The 26,558-nt window shown below is 42.3% G+C and overlaps 1 protein-coding gene across 1 annotated transcript in view; it reads left to right on the top strand.

Moving 5' to 3' along the window:
- The first annotated feature begins 815 nt into the window (after positions 1–815).
- The window catches only part of ADGRG4 (adhesion G protein-coupled receptor G4), a 215,969-nt gene continuing 190,226 nt past the window's right edge, over positions 816–26,558 (top strand). The window contains exon 1 of the mRNA XM_077490427.1: positions 816–961. The gene's annotated coding sequence lies outside the window, so the exon portion shown is untranslated. The remainder of the gene's footprint in view (positions 962–26,558) is intronic.

The following is a 26,558-nucleotide window of genomic DNA, read 5'->3' as shown; positions in this document are numbered from 1 at the left end:
TAGTTTGTAGATGTGACAACTTTTGCGCAAACCAATAAATATACAATTATTGACTTTTTTTTTACCAAAGACATGTGGCTGAATACATTTTGGCCTAAATGTATGACTAAAATTGAGTTTATTGGATTTTTCTAATAACAAAAAGTAGAAAATATAATTTTTTTTCAAAATTTGCGGTCTTTTTACGTTTATATCGCAAAAAATTAAAATCGCAGAGGCAATCAAATACCATCAAAAGAAAGCTCTATTTGTGGGAAGAAAAGGACGCAAATTTTGTTTGGGTACAACATTGCATGACCGCGCAATTACCAGTTAAAGCAGCGCAGTGCCAAAGTGTAAAACGACCTCTGGTCATTTACCAGCAAAATGGTCCGGTCTGAAAGTGGTTAACTGTTTAAATCAATGGGTTTACTTCCACTTTAAATGCAGGTTGGGACATTTTTTAAAGGCCCCTAAATGCTACTCTAAAATACATATCTAAACACCACAATGAATGTATTTGTTTAAAAAATAGAGCTGTGTTCAGAAGCATAAAAAAAATAAAAACTGAAAAATAAGTTTGAAAGCGATGTTTTTTTCTGCCTGTGTGCATGAGGCCTAATACAGTACATTGCAGATTGACCTACTTGAGAAGTTATAGGTGAGGAGGGTTTGACTTTCAGGGTCTTTGTTCCAAGTACAACTATTAATAAGGTTTTAGAGATTTCATTGCGATACTTAACTTTCCTCCTGCTTATTATTCAACAACATAACTTAGACGAAGATTTGTGGTTTATTACCTGTGCTAGGTAATAAATCTACTCTCGATTCAGTTTTAGAGATCAAAGTGCACTTAGTGTTCATCTTCCTGCATTCTCACAGAGTGCCATCGAAGCCTATCGTGGGTCCAATATTCTGTCCAGAGGGTTTGTACGCTCCATTGAACTTTTCATCGACCATGATAACCTGAAGAGCCATCCAGGTATATATAAATATTACAATTTTATTTTTTGGGGGATAGTAAAAGCTTTGTAATGGCTGTTGAAGTTGGGTGTGAACATATGTTTCTGACAATCGTGAAAGCAATTTATGACTACGGGAGAGTAGATTATCATGTAATATAAACAAAAAGTACAGAGATGAAGTGTTTATGTGAGATTGATTTATTAGAAAAGTATTAAAGGAACTGTACAAACATTTGCATGCTACATACACTATATTGTCAAAAGTATTGAGACACCTGCCTTTACATACACGTGAACTTTAATGACATCCCAGTCTTAGTCCGTAGGGTTCAATATTGAGTTGGCCCACCCTTTGCAGCTATACCAGTTTCAATTATTTTGGGAAGGGTGTCCACAAGGTTTAGGAGTGTGTCTATGGGAATTTTTGACCATGTTTGACCATTCTTCACCATTCTTTCAGAAGCACATTTGTAAGGTTAGGCACTGATGTTGGATGAGAAGGTCTGGCTCACAGTCTCCACTCTAATTCAGCTCAAAGGTGTCGGGTTGAGGTCAGGACTCTCTGCAGGTCAGTCAAGTTCCTCCACCTCAAACTCGCTCATCCATGTCTTTATGGACCTTGCTTTTTGCACTGTTCCAAATCATTTGGTGGAGGGGGGATTATGGTGTGGGGTTATTTTTCAGGGGTTGAGCTTGGCTTAGTTCCAGTGAAGGGAACTCTTAAAGCATCAGCATACCAGGACATTTTGGACAATTTCATTTTCCAAACTTTGTGGGAACAGTTTGGGGATGGCCCCTTCTTGTTCCAACATGACTGCGCACCAGTGAACAAAACAAGGTTCATAAACACATGGATGAGCGAGTTTGGGGTGGAGGAACTTGACTGGCCTGCACAGAGTCCTGACTTTAACTTGATAGAACACCTTTGAGATGAATTTGAGCGGAAGTGGAGATTGCGAGCAAGGTCTTCTTGTCCACCATTAGTGGCTGACCTCACAAATGTGGTTCTGGAATAATTGTCAAACATTGCCATATATACACTTCTAAACCTTATGAACAGCCTTCACAGAAGAATTGATGCTGTTATAGCTGTAAAGGGTGGGACAACTCAATATTGAACCCTATGGACTAAGACTGGGATGCCCTTAACGTTCATGGACATGTAAAGGCAGGCGTCCAAATACTTTTGACAATATAGTGTATATTCCCCGCAGGTTCAGGTTTTACCTTACTGATAAAGCATTCTAATTTACTGTAACTATTGATCTGTACACATTATTACCTCGACTCCACAAGTGAAAGTAACATGTAAGTGCTCTTATGGTATTTCCCCACTGTCTACACCCCTTGTCCTCTCCTTCTACTTTACATATCCCTGTCTATTAAATATAATAAAGGAACAAGAAAACCTGGAGATTGATGTTGGAGAGGTGGGGCTCGGTTATCTATTGAAGGGGAACCACTTTACACTGGAACTATGTAGTTAATAAAAATTTACTGCGGCTTAACATGTTTAGTGAGACAGGCAGTAAAACCTTTTTGTTATTTTTTAGGAAATCATAGGCGGATAGGGGGTTGATTTCTCGGCATAAAATACTCCTCAGTTACTGTATGGATAACATAGGTATAGGTTAATGATTTTGAACCTTGGCACCCCAGGTGCTTTGGAACTTAATTTCCCATGATGCTCATGCACTCTGCAGTGTAGTTGAGCATCATGGGAAATGTAGTTCCAAAACATCTGGGTTAATGATTTTGAACCTTGGCACCCCAGGTGTTTTGGAACTTAATTTCCCATGATGCTCATGCACTCTGCAGTGTAGTTGAGCATCATGGGAAATGTAGTTCCAAAACATCTGGGGTGCCAAGGTTCGCCACCAATGGTATAGGGTGTGAGCTTTTTTTGTTGCAACCAGCAGTAGATAGTGTAGCCATTCCTGCTCCCTTCTAAGGAACTGCTGCCACTTGCCCTTTCCCATACAGGGCTCCATTACTGTCACTTATTTACTGTGGCAGGGTGCAATGTTTTATGTACAAGCCCCCACTATCTATTAAAATGTATTGGCAGTTGAGTTTATTCAAGCTTAAGCAAGTCTGCGATATAGTACCCATTCTAGGCTGTGTATCGCAATAATGCCTATGATAGAAAAAGTTATTTCTGGTTCTTTGAATTCCCTTGTTTTAGTTTTGGATAGATCAATAAAGGGTTAAAGTCTGGATCACATTTTTATTCATATCATGTTTTTATCCATGTTAGAAAAATGTCCTCCTATCAGGAAAGGAAAAGATGGGATATCTTACCACTTGGGACAGAAAGAAATTTTTTTTCAATAGAGTGGGGAACTGTCTGTGCTTTTGTATCCTGGTGCCAAATATACCCCACTTTCTTTTACTGTCATTACAGGGACAGAATGTATTGTATGGGGAAATCTCCCCAAAGCAGTACAGATGAAAAATAAAACTCAACTCTTCCCCACTCTTTTTAAAACTAAAGAAAAACATTGAGACTTTCTTTAGTTTTAAAACGTATGCTGTTGCCCACCTTAAAACGTATGCTGTTCCCACTAAACTGGTACCCTACTTCCTCCCACACATCAGCTATGTCAGTGCGTCAGACCTGATGGCCACAAAATAAGAACATCAAACAACATAAACCAATACTTTCCTACAGGAGTTCCTGGAGAATAATAAACATTCTTTAGGCTTTGTGTTTCCACCTTTTCTGTTACTTACATGAACTTCACTCTAACAATTGACAAGTCACTTAGGCCTTGGAGCCTACTTACACATCATTTGCAACACCTCTATCATACTGACTCAAGTGTCAGGAAGCTATACAAGATTGTAAAATCCAGGGACTCCAAGGTTTATTTATTCTTTTGGATCATTTTCAAGCCTTCCTGGCAACTTATTCTTCCTTATCAATGTTTGCTCTCAATATTCCAGCTCTTACAGCTACTGGTCCAGTGTATTTCTTTTTACTACACATACTACCACCACCATGATGCAGTGGCAAGCCAAGCAACTGTCAGTGATTTCTAAAGCAATGTCAGATCCAGTTAATATACAATTGTAGAATTGTCCCTTAGATCAACTTAAGGGATTTATTTTATTACTTTGCTGTCCAGAGAACCTGGCAGGAGTTGCTCCTTACAGGACCAAAATGCATCCATGGTCAGTGCAGCTGGCATTCAAACGAGGCCATGGCACCAGCAGAGGTCAGGGTCAATGCAAAACAATGGAATGACAGATGGCAGACAATAAGATGATATCTAAAGGAAAAACTTTTGTTAGAAACAACCACAATGATGACAATATTAACTAAAGGCAATTATTTTATTTTTTTGCTTTGGATAGAGTAAGGGGGGGGTTATAAATCCAATCAAGTTTTTTGTGCCATCTGTGTCTCATTAAGGAGGTCTCCCTTCACTTTCTGTCCCATAGCCTAACAGGAAGTGAGAAGAAATCCATAGAAAGTTAGGCAATTCTGGTGTGTCACCAGAAGATTTTTCCCCTGTTGGTGTTCTGATGTCAACCCAAAATTTGTGATTTTCCTTTACTTTCAATTTTGATGATAACGGTAAAGAGGACAACAAGAGAGGGCGAATCTCCCTAATGCGGGCACAGGCAGCAATAAAAACTGACAGGTGTTCTAATCCCACCTCATTCTATCCAAAACTTAAAAAGTAACACTTTAATTAATAGCACAGTGTTGCGAGAAGAAATGTTTCTGTGCATTGAGTAGAACTAGTAGTTTGCATCCGGTAATATCAAAGGTACATTCAGAGAGCATGTTACTGCTGTGATTTGATTATTGGTCATAAAATGATGTGTGTATATTTAGAGGGTGATATGCCATATTTGTAGATTTATTTACTTTAATTATTACTGATCTACCCTTTGTGGATTTTTACAATATATCTCAAATATTACATAGGTAGACAATGAAAAGTTCATTACAGAAACCCTCTACAGTGCAGCGTTGAAATGTCCTACCAAACTGAAAGTGATTGACTGAAAAATATTTTCAATTCTACTATTTTTGTCCTGAGCATTAGTAGAGGAAATGTATTGTATACAAAAACACAAAATAATTGAACGTTTCTTTGAGATCATTTACCATATCGGTCTAATTGTGATAATGTCAGAGTGAACCACAACAAGGCTCCTCTGTGGAGTTGAATGTGTTCTGTAGAGCCCTCACTGTCTTTATAAGTTTACTTATATATGCAAAATATACAGTAAGGCCTCATGCACACGAGACTCAGTTAAACGCGTGTTCAGATGCAGTTGGACACTTTTTTCAACTGCCTCTGAACTCATTCAATGTTATCCTATGTGTCCATGCACACAGTCTAGTTTTTTGCTGTTTTTATGCAGTTGCGTTTGACCTCGTTTTTCCAGAAGCAAAAAAATGGGTTCAGACGCAAAAATTTCCAAGTTTCAGATGCAAAACGCGGCTAAACGCGGCTAAACGCGGCTAAACAGGGCACCCGCGTTTTTATATGCGTTTGCGTTTATATGCGTTTTTAAAGGAACCCAATTTTTTGGACCTGAAAACTCAGAAATATGATCTGAGTGACATTTTGTGACCCAACTTTGGGGGCAACATATCTACAACATATCCAAATTTGGGGTTCCTAACACCAAGTGACCCCGAGATAGGGGGCCCCAAAGTCGGGTCGCAAAATGTCATGCACTTATCTGCATCAGAGAATGACATTTTGGGACCCGACTTTGGGGGCCCATATCTTGGGGCCAATTATTGCCAGGAACCCCAAATTTGGTATGCAGACACTGTGGATCTAGCACTACAACATATGATCCTGTCACCAAGTGACCCCGAGATAGGGGGCCCCAAATTCGGGTCGCAAAATGTCATGTACTTTTCTGCATCAGAGATACATGGCCTCAAAGTCAACTGTGACCATCTGCGGCAATGTAATTTGGTCATTAGGGTTGGGTGTTATGGTAAGTGGTTATCCGTTAGGGTTATTGTTTTTGGATTAAGGGTTGGATTAGGGTTAGGGTTGTTTAGGGTTAGGGTTAGTGTAACGGATAGGGTTAGCTGTTAGGGGTAGGGTTAGTGTTAGAGGTTAGGGTTAGTGGTTAGTGTTAGGGTTAGGATGAATGGTTAGGGTTAGGATTCTGGATATTTTAATAAGGCATTAAAAAATATTATACTACCATATACAGCAGCAAAGAATTAAAATATATTAATCAGTACATATTTCACGATACAAATATATTAAAAAATTGGCCAAATAAATTTAAAACAATTATAAAAAATCTAATTAACATAGATTTGCTTTTAAATAAAACAATTTGAAACTAGAAAAAATGAATAAAAACATATATTAAGATTAAAAAAAAACATAATTAACTATTTTAATATTGTTTTATATTAGAAATAATGAAAACATGTTAAAAATTGCCACAAGAAAATTTTAGATATTTAAAAAAAATTGGATAATTTAATATAAATAGACATTATTTTAAAAAAAATAAAGAACAGAGAAAAAAAATTAATCTGTACATCTATAGATAAATATATTTTAATAAATATGTACACATACCTGATCGTTACCAACAGACGTTCCTCTGGTGACACACTGTTTCTCATATTGGTGTCCATGAATGTCAGACCAGGTCGTACTTTTTGTAAGAGCAGATCAAATGTGACAATGGACATCCAGCTAAAATTAAAAAACTTGTCGGGGTAGGTACGCAGCTGCACATACATGTTTGTGAAATATCCAACGGACATTCGCTGTTCCATCAACATCAGGAGCATTTCCTGACATATATTCAATATGGGATCCATTTAAAAATATATACCACAGAAAGAGAGGCAAATGCAAGTGTACAACTGCTCTCTATGCTGCTGCTGCTCACTCTGATCAAAATAGCAGAAATAGTTAAAAAAAACATGCTTTGAGAGCTTGGGGAGGGTCTACATGATGTTATCTTTATAAACGCTTATAAATGCAAACACGGCTAAACGCGGCATGCAAACGCGGCAAAACGCGCATTTCTAAATGCGCGTTTCAGCTTTTTTGAGCAGAGTTTTCACATGCATCTCGTGTGCATGAGGCCTAAGTCGGTATTTATGTATATCATGTAATAAATGTAGCCCCTGCATTGTTTTTTTTTGTTTAATTTGTTTTTATTAGAAGACATTGTATACAGAACATACAGAACATAAAAAGAGAATCAAGTAAAATAAAATATGAATTGGACAAAACAACGTGTGGGCCTTAAAGTAGCATGACAACCAGTTAGTGAGAGGTGCCCAAATTCTGGGCCTTAAAGTAGCATGACAAGCAGTTAGTGAGAGGTGCCCAAATTCTATATTTAGTTACATGTTAAGCCACGTACACACGGGTGGACTGTCTGGCCAACTAAGTCCGTCAGACAATCCGACGGACAGTCCGTCCTACTTTCGAATGAACGGACTTGACCACACACGATGAACAAACAGTCCGTCGAAAACTTGCGCGATGACGTGTACAGCACGTACGACGGGACTAGAAATAGGACGTCCAATACACAGCAATGCAACCTTTCGCCGTGTAAATCCTTTCTGAGCATGCGCCATACTTAGTCTGTCGAACTAGCCTACTCACGAGCGGACTGTCCGCTGAAACCAAAGTTGGATGGACAATATTACGGAAATTCCGAAATACTTAGTCCGCCAGATTGCACGCTGAAAAAAGTCCGCTGAAGCCCACACATGAGCGGACTGTCCGCTGAAATGTGTTTTGGCGGACTAAGTTGGACAGACAGTCCGCCCGTGTGTACGCGGCTTTACAGTATTTTTTCTATAACACATTTCAAAATTCACGTTTCCTAGCTTTCTACCGATCTGTAGAAGTCAGAGCTAGAGTCAGATAGCTAGGGGTGTTGGCACCAAATACTTTTCTTTAATAGCCCTTACAAAATCATAACATACTAATAAACTTCAGAAAGTAAAGTATAGAGAGAGAAAGAAAGATATAGTGGGGGAGAGGTGTAGGGTAGGAGGGTTAGGCGAAGGAGGGGGTGGGGGGGAGTGTCTGCCTCAGTCCATACTCCCTTTATATAAAATGAGGAACATATCACACTTCATTTAGTTTGAGACATTATTTCCACGTAGGCAATTGTATACTGGAAGGCAAACCAGCAGGACCATATTTTCCTAGCGACCTCTGACTTATTTCTGAGAGAATAAGTAAGATCTTCCATGCAGTATATGTGATCAACTTCCATTAGCCATTGACCTAATGAGGGAATGGTTGTTTGTTTCCAATACTGGGGGATGAGTGCTTTTGCTGCGTTAAGCAAATGGGGTGTAATAGATTTCTTATATGATCCTACTGGTGAGCCTGTACAATGGAGTAGTATAACCCATGGGTCATTTGGGATCCCATAACCTTGTTTTTAATGAGCCCAGTGCAAAATGGATAGCCAATATGGGTGGATAAGTGGGCAGTACCACCAGATGTGAGCATGTGTTGCTCGTTCACCGCATCCCTGCCAACATAGAGGAGATGCTTATGGGAAGGTTTTGTGGAGTACAACTGGGGTGTAATGCCACCTTGTCATCAATTTATAATTGATCTCCACTGTTTTGAAGGCCATGAAGGAGGTGTGGGCCATTTGGAGAATAGTGTGCCTTTGAATTTCACAGCTCTTTGTGGAGATCCTTCTCCCAGTTGGTTAGAAACACTGGCTTGCTTGTGGAGGCTAATGTTTGCAAATCTTGGTAGAAATAGGAGACTGGTTTCTCAACTGGTTGGTCCTCGTTAAAAGCAGATTTTATGATTGTTAATTCCGAGATGGTTCGGATAGTTGGTTTGGAAGTGATGACACAAAAGCTGACAATTGACAGTATCCCCATTGGTCCATGGGAGTTGCCAAAGAGCGGTTTAGCGGTGTGGGCAGGGACACAGTGCCCAATGGGGTAGTTACTTGGTGGAGTAAGGGCACAGTCTCCAGATTCCAGGAGTGTATCTTGGGATCCATGTTCCCAGGAGGGAAATAGTTGTGACCAGTCAATGGCATAATAGGGGAGTTGTATGTCCATTTATATGCCTTACATATCGAGTCCCACACCATAAAGGTTGAGTGTGTAAGTGGTGACGTGGTAGAGGTTAGGGTCCTATATTTTTTAGGTATCCAGATCTGAGTAAAGAGGTCTGAACCTCTGTGTTCTATTTCTAGATTTACCCATAGCTTAGAATCCTTGTGAAACTTCCAATCAGAGATTCTGTTCAGTACTATTGCCAGGAAGTATCTCTTAAGATCTGGAAGAGCCAATCCTCCCTCACTTTTGGGTCTAGTTAGAAGGGCTCTAGCCAGTCTTGGGCGCCTTCTGTTCCACACATATTTGCCTATCATTGATCTTAGTAGTGTGAAAAAACCTGTCGGGATTCTATATGGGATCATCTGGAAAAGGAATAGCAGCCTAGGCAGTATGTTCAATTTCAAAACACTAATCTTCCCCAGCCAAGAGTGAGCGATTTGAGACCATTTTTGTAGATCCGCTCTAATCGTGTTTAGGAGGGGCATAAAGTTAGTGCGGAATAGAGAGGCTAAGTCAGGAGTGAGATATATACCTAGGTATTTCATCTTACTTGCTTGCCAGCTAAACGAGAAGGCCTTTTTCAATTGGGTCACGATCTTACCTGGGACAGAAATATTTAAGATTTCTGATTTTGTCATGTTAATTTTAAAATTAGAGATAGTGCCAAATGCTGAGAACACTGACATGAGGTTAGGGAAGGATATCAAGGGTTTTTGTATGTAAAACAGTATGTCATCTGCATAAGCAGCGTATTTATGTTCTACCTCTCCTATTGTAATTCCGTGGATTTTGGAGTTTTGCCTGATCATTGACAGAAACGGTTCCAACGACAAGGCAAATAAAATGGGCAAGAGGGGGCAGCCTTGGCGGGTGCCACTGTATAGTGTGAATGGGTCGCTTAGAGTGCCATTTATACGTAGTTGGGCTGTGGTAATTGTATAGGGTGGAGATTTGGGATAGGAGGGATGCGCCAATACCCAAATAAGATAGCGTTGCCAAGAGGTACTCCCAGTCCACCCTATCGAACGCTTTTTCTGCATCCGCTGAAAGCAGATGGGTGGGCTGGGAGGACCCGCACACAAAAACTATCAGGGACAAGGTCCGATTGGGAGTTCCCTTCCTGGAATGAATCCCGTTTGGTCTTTGGAAACCCGTTGGGGAGCAGGGGTAGGAGCCTATTCGCGATGACCTTAGTGTATAGTTTGGCGTCAATGTTCAATGTTTTGCGTCAATGTTCAACAATGAAATGGGGCAATAGCTCCCACAATTACTGGGGTCTTTCCCAGGTTTAGGGATTACAGTGATGTGAGCATCGAGGGTTTTGGGTCAGAGGGTACCACCTATGGGGACCGCATTAGCATAAGAGGTAAATCGGGGTAAATATCTGCAAAGGAGCGGTAGTATGCTACTGTAAAGCCATTTGGTCCAGACGCCTTGCCACTGGTCATGGCTTTCAATGCAATGCACATCTCCGAGGTGGTGAACTCCCCCTCTAACGTGGCTAGGGTATCTCATGAAAGTTTGGGTAGCTTGGCTTGTTCCAAGTAATCTTGGATAAGTGCAGACTTAGTGACTCGGTCCTCTACCGTTTGATGGACCTGGTATAGTTGTTGATAAAATGCTTGAAATTCTTTGGCTATATCCAGTGTTTCATGCACTAAGTCAGTGGAAGGGGTCTTGATTTTAGCAATGAAGGAAGCTTTCTTTCTCTGTTGTAATGAGCAGGCTAAGAGTCTGCCTGGCTTATTACTACACTCATAAAAATGCTGGCCAGCTATGCAGGATTGTTGTTTCTGTTCCACATGAAAGAGGGCTTTCAGTTCCTCTCTCTTCAGTGTGAGAGTGTGGAGCACTGCCTGAGATAAGCTAGCTTTATGTTGTTGTTTGAGGGTGCTTATGTCTCTAATTAATTCAGCTTGTTGTTGTGCCCTTTCTCTTTTTTTTTTCTAGTACCTAGTTCAATGAGTTTACCCCGAATATGAGCTTTGTGTGCCTCCCAGAGTACACCTGGTGATATATTTTAAGGCGTGAGTTCTCCTTAAAGTAGAGGGCTAGCTCTTCACCTAACAATTTTTTGTCTATTTCATCATTAATGAGAGCCTCACTGAGCTTCCAGTTTGTAGTTTTAAGGGATTTTATGAGATTTTTATCTTGAGCGTGATCGGGGCAAGATTTAATGTCAGCCTTTAGGGAGAGTGATAGGTGATGATGATCTATAAAGAAAGGTCCGATCCTGGAGTAAGAATGGTGAACCTAGGAATAGTGGGTGTAGTCTCTCACCCGCGGGTGCCTAATCCTCCAGACGTCTATAAGTTGAGTGTCGTACAAACGTTTGAGAATATACAACAGACGCTTGTGTGAGATGCTAGATCTCCTTTGTGATGTGTCAATGAGGGGCTCAGTAGGGGTGTTAAAGTCTCCAGAGAGAAGTATGCATCTGCGGGCGAAGTCTTTAAATTTTTTGATAGTGGAAGCTATAAAGTTTGCTTGGTCACGGTTAGGTGCATACAGTGTTGCTAGGGTGCATGGCATACCGCCCAGGCTGCCTCTTAGGAACAGAAAGCGCCCATTCGGGTCACTCAGCATAGTTTCCAGCAAAAATGAGGTACCTCTGTGGAACCCAATAGCTACCCCTTTAGCTTTGTGTACGTCTGATAGGCTATAGTACCACGTGGGGTACTGTGTAGAAGAGAGTTTCACTGAAGTGGTGTGTGTGTGAGGTGGGTCTCCTGCAGGAAAACGACATCTCCCCGCAGATGACCCAACTCCCTATACAAATTATGCCTCTTACCTGGGGCATGGAGATCCCTCACATTTAGAGATAATAGGTTCACCGCAGCCATGGGGACCAGCAGAGGAAACTTACATGCAGTATTTTCTTAAGGAGATGTACCTAAGGCAGGGAGAAGAAGGGTGGAGGAGGGAGGTGGAGGAGGGAGGTGGGAGGATGGGAGGGAAGGGAGAGAAGAGAGCATAAAGCAAATGGAAGAATAGAGAAAAAAACTGTCAACATCTTGAAGCAGCCAAGTCAAAGACCACGTCAGTGTATGGTCAGCATATGCATGTATTTGTCTGCAGTGCACAGGGGGGTACTCGTGAGGACCGACACCCACATTCCTACCGTCCAAAAAAGGACAGAAGCATGAGAGCGCGAGGCCCCATGGCCCCCCATAGCGGGGGGGGGGGGGGGGTGAGGAGTCCCGGGCATCCGACCACAGTCACCGAAAAACGGTGAATGCCTCATCTGGATGCTCCGACACCAACAACATTTAGATAGTATTAAACATTTGTAAAAGCACTTTGGTATAAAACTAAGAACTTATAACTTTAAACATGGAACCTATGCCAGAAAAGACTGGGCTTAGCTGTTCACCCCTAGGCAAGTGGCATTAGCAACTCATGCAATCAACATAGGGTACATGTGTCAGTGTGGAGAACTGAGAGGTGAAACGGCTTGCCCAAGGTAGTCAGATACTTGTGAACAGCGGGAGTCCAGTGGTTCCAAACAAAGTGGTTAGAAGAGCTGGTAGTATTGAATCCTTAGGTCCGATTGTTACCCTAATTGGGGGTGATGCACCTATGGCGGTAGAGGAACGATGTTTGCGATCTGCTTTTTGCCATCACAGTTCTGAGTTGCCTGGAAGGGATGGAATGGTGTCTTGTCAACCTGGTAGTTTCGGGGGGAGATGTTGACATTCATACAAAACTTATCCAAATCCTCCGTTAACCGGAGTACTGCTACCTTGCCATCTCTGTTTGCGATCAGTGTCGCCGGAAAGCCCCAACGGTAATTAATGGAGGCAGTCCTCAGCTTCTCAGTCAGAGGTCGCAGGGCTCTGCAACGCTCCAGGGTTTCTCCAGCCAGATCTGGGAAGAAAGATAGCAATGCTCCATCGAAGTCCAGAGGTACAGCGTCACTGGCCTTCTTTATGATGAGCCCCTTTTCTGTAAAATGGTGGACCCTGCAGATCACATCACGTGGAGTGTCTGTAGATAGGTTATGGGGTCGGAGGGCCCTGTGCACTCAATCTATTTTCAGGGGGTGGTCCGCCGACCGGCCTAGCAGGCTGTTAACCACTTCAATACAGGGCACTTTCGCCCCCTTCCTTCCCAGCCCAATTTTCAGCTTTCAGTGCTCTAGCGCTTTCAGTGACAATTGCGCGGTCATGCTACACTGTACCCAAATGAAATTTTTATCATTTTGTTCGCACAAATAGAGCTTTATTTTGGTGGTATTTATTCACGACTCCGTTTTTTATTTTTTGCGATATAAGCGCAAAAAAGCGGAAATTTGGAAAAAAAAACAATATTTTCTTTTTTCTACTTCAATAAAAATCCAATAAAATCAAATTTTGTCATAAATTTAAGCCAAAATGTATTCTGCTACATGTTTTTGGTAAAAAAAAATCCGTTAAGTGTATAATAATTGGTTTGTGTGATCACGGACATATGTACGCAAATGATCATGTACATATGTGTGCAGGTGATCACGTACATATGTGTGCAGATAATCATTGGGACATGTGATTTTAGTGGGACATATGTGGGGGACATGTTTTTATTATTAGGGACATGTGTTTTTATTATTTGGGGACATGTATGTTTTGGGGACATGTGTGGGGACATTGTGTTTATACTGTGTGATGTGTTTACTGTGTGGTGTGTTTACTGTGTACACTAGACTGGTGATCAGTGAGTAAAAAGCTGTAAAAAGCAGCTCATACTCACTGATCAGCAGCCGGCTGCAGCGATCTGCTCTCCTCTCCACAGCGATGACTTCTGTGTGAGGAGAGGAGGAGCCGATTGCCTAGCAACCGGCTGTTTGTTTACATCACATGACGGCCGTGATTGGACACGGCCGTCATGTGATCAGGAGGGCCAATCACAGAGCCCTCCTGCCGATCTGAGATGCGCCGTGTCCGGGTGACACGGGCGCATCGGGATCGCGCCGCTGCGCGGGCGCGCGCGCGATCCCGCTACTCCTGAATGACGTTCCTGAACATCATATCAGGAGTAGGCGGCTCCCACCCGGCCGTATATGTGCATTGGCCGGGTGGGAAGTGGTTAAAGATGCCACATATGGATGGAAGAAGATCCTCTGCTCCGGTCACCTCGGGTAATCCCCTGATGAGAATATTGTTCCGCCTGTTGCGGTTTTCTTGGTCCTCGATTTTATATAGGGCCATTCTGTGTGCTATCATGATGCTGTGGGTGGAAGCTTGCAAACTCTGAATGGCGGTTGCGTGTCGGTCTAGAAGATGCTCAGTTTCCTCCACCCGCTCCAACACCACGGAAAGGTCTGAGCACACGGCGGAGACTTCTTTCCTAATGACCCGCTCCAGGCCTTAGGAGCATGGATGGCAGTTCTGTTTTGGGGGGTAGGCCACTTACTAAGTCTGCAACCTCCAAGTGTTTAGAGGCTCTTCCCTCTGAGCCGACAGATGAAGCTGGAGAGCGGTGTCTGGAACCAGGCCTAAAACAAGATGCGGAGCCCACGTCGAGAGCGGCCTAGGACATCCATTTCAGCCAGTTCGTCATGTTCCGCGGCTAAATAGCGTTTTATGGAGCCCAGTGAGGTGTCTTTTTTCGGCAGGGACTTACTTGATCTTTTCCGCATCTTCTCCTATAATAGACTATAGTGAGAAGTTATCTACCGTATATACTCGAGTATAAGCCGAGATTTTCAGCCTCTTTTTTGAGGCTGAAAGTGCCCCCCTCGGCTTATACTCGAGTCATCGCTGTCTGTCTGCCCGATCAGCGTGTCGAGCAGACAGACAGCGGCCATTCTAGGATTCAAAGGCCGCGCCTCCGTCTCCGCCTTCGCCTGTGATAGGCGGAACACTGAATTTCCCAGCAGTCTGTGTTCCGCCTATCACGGACGTCCTCTCATCCTCGTCCGTAGTATGAGGATGAGCGGACGTCCATGATAGGCGGACCACTGACTGCTGGGAAATTGAGTGTTCCGCCTATCACGGACATCCGATAGGCGGAACACTCAATTTCCCAGCAGTCAGTGGGAAATTGAGTGTTCCGCCTATCACCGACGGAGGCGCGGCTTTTGAATCCTAGAATGGCCACCGACGAAGAGCTGCGGGACGGGCCGGGACGCAGGCCGGGACGGGACGCAGGCCGGGACGCAGGCCGGGACGGGACGCAGGCCGGGACGGGACGCAGGCCGGGACGGGACGCAGGCCGGGACGGACACAGGCTGGACGGACACAGGCTGGACGGACACAGGCAGGCTGGACACAGGTAGGCTGCACGGACACACACACACACACACACACACACACACACACACACGGATGCATGCACACACAGGGATGGATGGACACACACGGATGCATGGACACACACACACACACACACACACGGATGCATGCACACACACAGGGATGGATGGACACACACACACACGGATGCATGGACACACACACACACACACACACGGATGCATGGACACACACACACACGGATGCATGGACACACACACACACGGATGCATGGACACACACACACACGGATGCATGGACACACACAGGGATGGACGACACACAGGGATGGACAGGCATGTCTCACCCTCGGCTTATACACGAGTCAATAATTTTTTCCAGTTTTTTGGGGGTAAATTGGGGACCTCGGCTTATATTCGGGTCGGCCTATACTCGAGTATATACGGTAAGTGCTTTAGATGCAGTGTCAGGGCTGGAGCTCGGGAGAGAGGCGTCCTCACTGCTGCATGTCCAAACCACGACCCCCCACCCTTGTATCCCCTGTATTGTATAGCAGCATGCACATCTGCAAATATATCTACTCTTCATTCCAGAACATTGGGGGATCTGGGAGTGTGACCTTTCAAGTGCACAGATAACTCTGCAGAGGAGCCTTGTTGTGGTTTACTATGAAATTACTACTATTAGGCCAATTATGGTAGCATTTGCCAACAGTACAATAGCTGCAACCTAACTAGCAAATGTGATCAGCTAATGTGAGCCATAAGTTTGAAAAAGGTAAACTAACGAATGTATATTAATGTAAAATTCCCACTACATTTAGGGCTGGCTGCTTTTATGTACTGTCGATTATTATGTATTACAAGTACTTTTCAAAATTAAAAGATATGCATAATAATATTACTGCAGCATTTTATTTTTTATATCTGGCTATTATGCAGAATATGCTATTTCTTGCAGCATTGTAAATTGAAAACATACAGGTTACACAAAAATGCCAGATATAAAAAGCAAGCGTAGGCTGTGGCTGTATTTGTCATACGCCATTAGTAATTATTAAGCATCTGCTCAGGGTTATCCAATATATCATAACGTACCTTACAACTATCAGAAAGCAAGTATTTAAAAGTAATGTTTCTGTTTTATGTAAAACACCAATTCGCACTGTGTTACAAATAAGCTGCTAGCAAAAATAAGGATTGACATATTAGGCCTCATGTGCACTGCTGCTGCTAAATGGACATTTAGGAGCAGTTGGGCATTTTTTTCAACTGCCCCTGAACTCTCCTATCTTATCTGTCCATGTACACAGGGTCATTTACAGTAGTTTCTAGGCAGTTGAGTTTAGAGGCATTTTATGGAACACAAAAAAATGTGTTCAAAAGCTGAGTTTATAGGCATTTCAAGTGTCAAACACATGTAAACACAGTAACTTGCATTTAACCACGTTTCATTTACAGACGTTTTTCATTTTTGCCTATTTGAAAAAAACAAATACATTTTAAACGTTTCTAAATGCAAAATGTGGCTAAACGTCGCTAAATGCAGCATGTAAACGAGGCAAAATGGACAATTTAAATGTCGGTTACTATCTGTCAAGTTAAATCGTTTTAGGCAGGCATGAAAAAATGTTGTAAAATTAAAAATGCTTTCAGAAATTGAAGTGTTAATAGTTTATTTTCTGTTTATTAACAAAATTGAAATTGAATGAACAGAAGAGAAATCCAAACCAAAGCAATATTTGGTGTGACCACCCTTTGGCGTCAAACAAGCATCAATACATTTAAGTACACACAGTGCTTGTGCTCAGCAAGTAGCTTGTTCCAAACATCTTGGAGAACTAACCCCAAACCCGCATTATTGTACCGCTCTCCAGCATTTTGGCGAACAAACTGCCTCCAGCTACAGCCAGATATTTAAAATTTTGACTGATCAGTCCAGAGAACCTGCTGCTATTTTTCTGCACCCCAGTTCCTATTTTTGTGCATAGTTCAGTTGCCTTAGCCGGAGGCATGACTTTTTGGCCACAATTCTTCCATGAAGACCATTTCTTTTCAGACTTCTCCAGACAGTAACTGGGTGTACCTGGGTCTCACTAGTTTCCACCAGCTCTGTGCTGATGGCATTGCTATACATCTTCTGATGTCAAAGAAAAGTAAGCATAATGTGTCTTTCATCTGCTGCACTAACTTTCCTTTGCCGTCCTCAATGATGCCTGATCAATGGTATCCTCAAGGTAGATTCTTATCCATTGTGCTGTACCATCAGGGGGTGTGTGTCATTAAGAACTATATTCAGGGTAAAGAAGGAAGAGTCCTGGAAGTGGTGGTTTGGCCCCCCCAGAGCCCTGATTTTGACATTGAGTCTGTCTGGGATTACACAGAGATAGAAGGATCTGAGGCAGCTTACATTCACAGGAGATCTGTGGTTAGTTCTCCAAGATGTTTGAAACAACTTACATGCTAAGTTCCTTCAAAAACTGTGTGCACAAACAGTGTGTGTACAGTACCTAGAAGAATTGATGCTGGTTTGAAGCCAAAGGGTAGTCACACCAAATATCGGGTTGATTTAGATTTTCCTTCTGTTCGCTCACTTTGCATTTTTTAAACTGATAAAAAAATATATATATATATATATATTTTTTTTTTTTAAATCATTCTTACTTTACAGCATTTCTTCACACCTGCCTGAAATATTTGCATAGTACTGTATGTATGTATATATACAATCATATTTATTTATCACTGTATGTACTGTGTATATGTATACATCTCTTTCTTTACTATTTAAGGACTGCTCAAGTATTGCTTAATGATTCCACTGAAATTAACAATTGGAATGCTAATCTTTATTATGCAATGATTCAGCTTTGAACTCTAGGAGAAGTAAGTCCCTGGAATTAGTAGGAAAGATTAACCAGGAGAATACTATAAAAGCTTGTTATAGTAGGTTATGTGCTTGAACTTTATAAATGATTCTATGAACAGAAGAGATAAGCTTTCATTTGCAGAACTTTTCTGTAGCGAATGACAGATCAAAAGGAAACCTCAATAGATTTTCAGTGGGCACAATATTAAAGTCCTTCTTGTAATCTTTACATGCTGTGCGTTCCTGTGCGATTCACATGCTATCCAGTTACAGTGCGATTTCAGCCCATTCTTTTGAATAGGCTGAAATCATGCCAGACTGCACCAAAAGTAATGCACGCACTACTTTAAAAAACACAAAACAGGCAGGCAAATGCCCTTATGCCGCTTACACACAACGGACTTTCCAGCAGACTAGGTCCGACTGTCTTCCCGATGGACTTTCGGCGGGGTTCCGACAGACTTTCCAAATGAAAAGACTTGGCCACACACAATCACACCAAAGTCCGATGGATTCAAACATGATGACCATAGGAACTGGGTCTGGCGGAAAAATTTGAAACACGCTCCATCTCTAAAGTTCGTCAGATTTTTGGACAGCAAAGGTCCGATGGAGCCCACACACGATCAAATTGTTAGACAAATTTGTTCCGTCGGACCTTTGCTGACGAAAAGTCCGGTCATGTGTACGCAGCATCAGAGTGGTTGTAAACCCTTACATATACCCAGTGAAGTGACTGCCACCAGATTAAACAAATCTTCCTGCATAAATTGTACCTGTTTATCTACAGTCTTCTCTTCTTTTTATCCTTTCAAATACCAGAATTTCTAAAGCTTGTCTGAGCTGTCAGAAAAAAGGAAGCTGAAATTACACTCTGCAGAGCTCAGTGAAGTGAGCTCTGATAGCTGATTAGAGGCAAGGGACACATCCCCTGCACACAAGAACATAGTTAAGACTGTAAATCAGCTGGAGCTTCCTCCCTTGTCACCATTTTTCTCTTGGTGTCAGGAAAATTTGTCAGAAGTGTTTTATGCTGATAGTAGAGGAACGAATCAGGGGACAGAAATTACACTTGGTGCTCTTAATTGAGACAAAGGGACATGCTTTGCTCATATTTCGTTTCTGAGGTTTACATTGCATTAAGGTAATGTGATCTTTAGGGAACTTACGTTGTATATGCTTTCTGTATCATATTTCCATAGTTTTTTTTCTTTTTACAAGTACTGATATTAGATTCACCCTTTGGAGCCATTTGGATACCACTGGACTACCCTACTCAGAAACTAGTGAGATTATGAAGCTGATTTCCTAAAGGATTTTAAAATATTCATTGAATGAATTCTAGCTGTAATCACTTTAAATAGTCAATCATATGCAGATGAAATAAAAAAAGAAACAAACAGAAATTTGCTTTTCATATGATTATATGAATATAGCGAATCTTAGCTCAAATGATTAAAGTGCAAGTGGTTCTAAAGGTTTTCTGGATAAAAACCTTCCACTGGAGAACTGTTGCCATTTCATTTTGAAGTATTAGGTTAAATATTTTTAAAATATCTTTGGGTTGATTGAGAGTTCCTTTTAAAGCGAGGTCCAACTGTTTTTTTTTAAACTTCCTTAAACTTCCTTGTGATGGTCGCACCTACACATATATACAGCGGTAAGAGTCATGCATGTATGTCTGACTCAAAAGGGACAGCCCCAGACCCTTGCAGAGAGACCACTGCTTTCCCACAGAGAACAAGGCTCCCACGCTGCAGCTACTGTCAGGGGAAAGGCTTTCCTACTCTATACGCTTTAGAAAGGAAATCAACATTTAGACACTATATACTTTTTAATGTACTTGGAATTCATTTAGAAGATTTAAACCAAAGGTACTATTGGCAATCATTTGGAGCCATGCTGGCTCATGGTGTCTTATAATTGCAGATGCTAATTTCAGTACACTATACGGAATGACTAAGACTTGTTGGTGTCCCCTAAAATACAAATCTGAATTTACCTGGCTGGGGTTCACTCTGTCAGTAGAGATGGTCCGAACACCCCCCCTGGTTTGGGTTTGCGCCAGAACTAACATTGCAAAAGTTTGGAACTGAACAACAAACCCTATTAAAGTCTATGGGACCCAATCTGAAGAAATCAAAAGTGCCCATTCTGAAGGCTTATATGCAGGTTATTGGGCATACAAAGGATATGGGTGCCTGGGAACTGCCCTGGGGGACAAAAGACCCTGTATCAATGCAAAGATTTTTTTTTTAAATGAACAGTGACTTAATGATGCTTAAAGTGAAACAATAAAATTTTTTTTAGTGCCTGGGGGTTCCCCTTAGTCTGTGTCAGGTCACCTTGAGGCAAGGTGACAGATGCACACCATAGGGATCAGGAGTGCACTGCAAGGTTGTGGACCCTACGGCTGACTGCTGCGGATGGGAGACAGATCCCACCGGGGTTAGAGCGTAAGATTCCCAGGGGCGCGGAGTCTAAGAGCCAGCAGGTGTTCACCAGAGCCTCTAAAGGTGAGGATGGACTGGGCTGCAACTGGCTCCAGGTCTTGACCCCCAGGGTCCCCCAGCTCGCATCCACAGTAGGCAACAGGAGGATAGGGATGGTGAGGGACAAAGCCAAGGTCGGGGCCACAAGCAGACAGGAATAGTCAGGGACATGCCAAAAGGTCAGGATCATAGGCAAACAGGGATAGTCAAGGACACGCCAAAGTCGGTAACGGAACAACAGCAGAGCACACGGCAGGTAACAGGAAGCTAACACACAAAGGTTGATCAGCAGGGTTGGCCTGCAGTGCACAGGTTAATATAGAGTTCTCTGATAGGAGCTAGGGTGAAGTCATGCCAGAGGATGGATTACAAAAGCAGTCAGGTGAGGGTCGGCTGGTCTCTAGAGAAGAACACATGGAAACAGGTAAGCAGACAAACTCTATTGCAAAACCATGACAGTCTGCCTGTAAAGTGGCACATCTGTACCGTGTATCGAGCCTGATGCAGCTAAAATTACGGTACATTTATAAAGAAAAAAAATGAAATTTTCCCTGCAAGCTTTCTTTATTTTGTAAAAAACGGTTAGGGGAGCCAGTCTATATTATGAGGCCACAATTTAGTGCACTTGGAACAAGATTAGAGATGTTTTGGATAAATTCCACAGGTGTGGAAAAATTGGGCTTTGGGTGTTGGTGGTGCCTTCATACCGTAACCCTATAGAGGTACTCTTGATGAAAGCAAGAATTGGACTTGCTGTAAAAAAAAAAAAATTATATATACCTGTCAAACAAGTGTGGAAAAATTGGTCCTTGGGTATTAATTGTGCCCATGAATACTATACCAAAACTTCTTCCAGATAAAAAGCAGAGATTTTACATCCCAAAAACACTTAATTGGCAACATCAGCGTAAGGGCCTTGATAGCTGCTGCTAATCCAGGTATGATTCATTTTGATAAATGTCATCCGGTCAATGGAGTCTGTGGACAGACGCGCTCTTTTATCTGTCACAAAACCTCCGGAAGCACTGAATGCCCCCAAACAGTAAAGATTCCAATGTGTGAAGTAACAGATGTCATATAAAATGGTGGTGTGAAAGGTATATATGGTATCCCAAAACTAGGTGGGTGCTGCCTTCCTCAGATGGGGTAATCCGAAAAGAAATACAAGAAAGAGTTAGCAGTACCCTGTGTTCTGTGCATGTCCATGCATTGTGTTTATGGCCTTTTGTTAGTTGCATTTTGTGAGTACCCTTGTATACAAAAATTTAATTATCTCTAGTAATGCACTAGGTGTGCGTGCCTTCCATTTCTGTTTTTCTTGTAGTACTGAGTGCAGTAGGGAAAGCATGCTGGCTGCAGGGCAGTCCAGCAGCTTAATTGCATACTGGGCAAGTTCTGGCCAGCGGTCTATTCTCATGACCAGCCACCCAGTGGATCGTCAACTGGAAAGCTCTCCATGTTTGTTTTCGCCCCTAGATAATCTTCCCCCCGTCAGGAAAGCCGCCGATCGGCTCCCCTCTACTCATGTCTGTCAGACGCGAGTGAGGAAAAGCCGATCAACAGCTTTTCCTGTTGACATCGTGATCAGCCGTGATTGGACATGGCTGATCACGTGGTAAAGAGCCTCCGGGGCACGCAGCGGCTGTTATCCTGAAGGACGTCATATGACACCCAGTCAGAATAACTGAACCACCGCCCGGCTGTCATTTTGCTATAGGCCGGGTGGGAAGTAGTTAAGGTTTCCTCAAGATATTTCATCCTCTGCGGGGACAAGATGAGTTCTGAGACTTGTAACGGTGGTTAAGGAGGGTTGCCAACCAATAATGATGCTTCTCCTAGAGGCCACAAATCCTCGGGTCCTTTCGTAGGCTTTGAACAATAAGGGTACCCATGTACCCCAAGTTTGTGGAGGCATGAGAAGCAGAGTCCTTGTGGTCACTGAGGATTACAGTATCTCTAATTGCTTCCTCCCAGATAGCCACGTACTACTCCCAAGGGCTCTGGGGATGGAAAATAATCTATTAAGGTTTGTTTTAATAGATATACGTCTTCCTCTGCTTCAATGCTCCCAACACTGCCAGAATTCTCTTCTTCTCTTGTGTGTTCTGTGACTTTGCAAGAATAGTGTGTACATAAAAAGGGCCTTGAGAGGAAAGGAAGTCCTCCTCTTTCTCCTGCTGCTCTGCCATCGGTGCCCTGTCCATAATGCCATGCAGAGTCTGCTCCAGCAGGAACACAACAGGGATGGTGTCACTGATGCATGCATTGTCACGGCTCCCCATCCTTGTTGCCACCTCAAATGGTGACAGTACAGCTCATGTATCCTTTATCAGCAGCTATTGACATAGGGGGAAAAAAAGCCAACTGAACACTGGCTGTGTATGACCTAAAATTGCTACAATCAAAAACAAACTATAACTCGAGCTTAGTGGAAAAATGTAAAGTAAAAAATTTAAATGATTTGAGAGACTGCAGCTGCTGTTACAAAGGTACTAGAACCTTAATGGATGAAATATTGTCAGGGCTGGCTTAGCCCTTCCTTCTCTGGGCTGGCCGCTCGTCTGTTCCTGATCCTGCTCCTTTGACCTGCCTACTTAAAGCTGTCCAGCTCACTTCATCTCTGCCTTTGCCTTGGTCACATCACAAGAAACCATCTCCTACACTCCTGTTTAAAGACTGGCTTGCTGACATCCCTTCTGGCTCCTTATCCTGCTTGCTGTCCCTCTACTTGGATCCCTGACTTCTGGCCTGGCTGATTACCTGATTTGGTTACTGAACTCTGGCCTGGCTGACTACTCGATACGGTTACTGGATTCTGGCTATGCTTTGACTATGCTTACTCTATTTACCTTTTTATTTTTTTATTAATAAACAAGTGTGATTTAATTATACTTCTGTCTCGGTCTGGTTCATGGTTTCTGACAAATATATAGATAATAACAGTGCCTCCTCCAGGGCGTGATCGAGGACATTACTTCCGGTATTGTAAATGGAGTTTATATATGCTTCATCACCTCCCAGCTAAATAACCAATGATATGAATGGGAACCTTCTGATGTAATTAAACACCTACTTCCCTTTAAAGCACATCACTTCCTGTTTTTGCCAAATTGTAATAACTTTAATAACAGATAACAATTTGAACATCTTAAAAGACATTATAAAGCGTAAAATATTAAAATTTCAGCTGAATAATTCATGAGACCAAACAAGATCTTTAGTGAAGAAATGGTAGCCACGCAAAATTTTATAAAATGAAACAAGAGAAAAAAATTGCAAATAAATAAATAAAAAATTAAAAAATGTAAATAAAATAAAAAAATAAAATAAAAATGAAAAAAATGAAAAAATATAAAAAGAAAAATGAATGAATGAAAAATGATGAATAAAATAAAAATAGAAATAAAAATAACATAAGAATAAAAATAAATAACAGCTACCAATTGGATAAAAATAATTTAAATCAAGTTCAATATTGAGGCCATGTGGACTTAAAGTGCCCAACCTGTGTATCCACTGGGTTTCATTCTGTGAAATGGCTTTCTTAAGGTTGGAGCCCCTCCAATGTGCCTCAACCCTATCAATTCCACAAAACTTTAAACCCCTTGGGTCACTATTGTGGAATGATCTGAAATGATTAGATAGACTATGATGTTTAAAACCCTTTTTTATCCTATTCGCATGTTCTCTTAGTCTAATACCTAATTTTCTGGTGGTTCTACCCATGTATTGAAGCCCACAAGGGCAGGACAAAAAGGTAGGTTACATGAGTGGTACCACAAGTGATACATTTTTTTATTTCATAGTTTCTATTTTGAGAAAAAGAAGTAAAAACAACACATTAAAAACTTGTCTGGTCTAAAAAAGTACAAGTTTTCTTGGGAGGGTTTAAAACATCATGGGCCAACTTTAATCTCAATGTGGGAGGTTTAGTATATATGAACTGCGGTAAAGCTGGTAAGACACTATTGAGATCTCTATATTTGAGCAACAATAGCCAATGTTCTTTAATTATCTACTCAAATTGTTTGTGCTGTCTAGTTAACCCTGTTAGAAAAGCAACACCATAATCTTTTTTCTTGTGAGATTTCTTTTTGAAAAGAGATTCCCTGTCAATATTTTGTATGTTTTCTTTAGTTTTCTTAAAGATCCCTAATGTCATACCCTTTTTCTTGAAACCTGTCTAATATAATTTGGGACTATATATCATAATCCTCAATTTTTTTTCAGTTTCTTCTCACTCTAAGCATCTAGCTTTTGGGTATACCACTTAGCCATCTAGGATGATGACAACTGCCAAGTGATATATACCGTATTTATTGGTGTATAACACGCGCCGGCGTATAACACGCACCCCAAGTTTAGGAGGGAATTTTAAGGGAAAAAACTTTTAGGAGGGAACTTACATTTAAATGCCCATCAATGCAGGCTTTTCAGTGTCCATCTGAATCCTTGTCCGTGTCATTTGCAGCCTTGTCATGCAGCCTGTCCATCATTGCAGCCTTGTCATGCAGCCTGTCTGTCATTACAGCCTCGTCATGCAGCCTGTCCTTCATGCAGCCTGTCAGTCATTGCAGCTTGTCCGTCATGCAGCCTGTTGCGTCATGCAGCCTGTCCGTCATTGCAGCCTAGTGCATCGTTGTCCCCTCAGTGATGTCGGCTTTTATTTTTAAAAATGGCGCCGCTGAGATGTCCTGTGTATCTCGGCGGCGCCCGGTAGTTCTCGGCGGCTTTTGGCCTTACTCGGCGGCTCTTGGCCACCTTCGGCCGTACTCGGCGGCTTTCGGCCACTCTCGGCGGTTTTCAACTGCCGAGAAGGGCCAAAGGCGGCCGAAAGCCGCCGAGAACTGCCGAAAGCCTCGAGAAGGGCCGAAGGTGGCTGAAAGCCGCCCAGAGCCCAAAAATCAATCAGAAATCGGAGTATCGGCGTATAACACGCACCCGCAATTTCCCCCTGATTTTATGGGGAAAAAAGTGCGTGTTATATGCCAATATGGTACCCGTTCCGATCTACTTCTTTTCTAAAGAAAGTTTGAGTGAACAACTTCCCACTCTCCTTAAATATAACCAGATCCAAAAAATTAACTGAATCTTGGCATCTTGGCTATAAACTTCTGAAAAGGAAAAACCATACGGATTAGTACCAATTTGATTAAAAATAAAATAAAAAGAATCTCTTGATCCTGCCCAAATAATAAAAATGTCAATGTATACCGCTAATAAAAACTCAAATGTGGTATATTTTTTCCATAAATTGCTTGAGATTCCCACCAACTCATAAAAAGATTTGCCACCGACGGGGTGTATTTTGTCCCCATGGCCACACCTCTTTATTGCCTGTAATATTTCTTCGCGTGCCAGAAGAAATTTTGGCTTATTGCTAATTCCAAAGCTTCCAATAGAAAATCTTTTTGTTTGGACTTGATGTTAGTGTCATCCAGAGCCCACTTGACTGCTTTTAGTGCACGATGTTGCTGTATATTGGTATACAGTGAATTGACATCTACACTCGCAATGATGCAGCTGTCATCCACCAATAAAGGTTCAATAAGTGCTATAAGATCCTTGCTATTCTTAAGGTACGCTGGGCATTTCTGAACCAAAGGCTGCAAAAATTGATCCAAATATTCACCCAATCTAGAAAATAGGGAATCCACACCACTCACTATGGGTCTTCCCGGTGGCTTAACCACTTCCCGACCAGCGCACGACGATGTACGTCGACAGCATGGCACGGGCAGGCATATTGGCGTACATGTACGTCCAATATTCGTTGCCGCCGTGCCATCGGGAGCGCGCCGGCGGCGGCGCGCTCCCGCGCTGGTCGGGACCCCCGTGAGTCCGGTCGCGGGACCCGCGGACTCGATCGCCGCGGGCATCCCCGCGATCGTCTCACGGAGCGGCCAAATGGAGGAAATGCTGTATAAACAACATTTTCCCATTCTGCCTAGCAACT

This window comes from Lithobates pipiens, unplaced genomic scaffold, assembly GCF_037356315.1.
Source record: "Lithobates pipiens isolate NorthernLeopardFrog02 unplaced genomic scaffold, aLitPip1_a1.2 Scaffold_1, whole genome shotgun sequence".
Lineage (NCBI taxonomy): Eukaryota > Metazoa > Chordata > Amphibia > Anura > Ranidae > Lithobates > Lithobates pipiens.
This window is presented reverse-complemented; position numbering and strand designations above follow the sequence as displayed.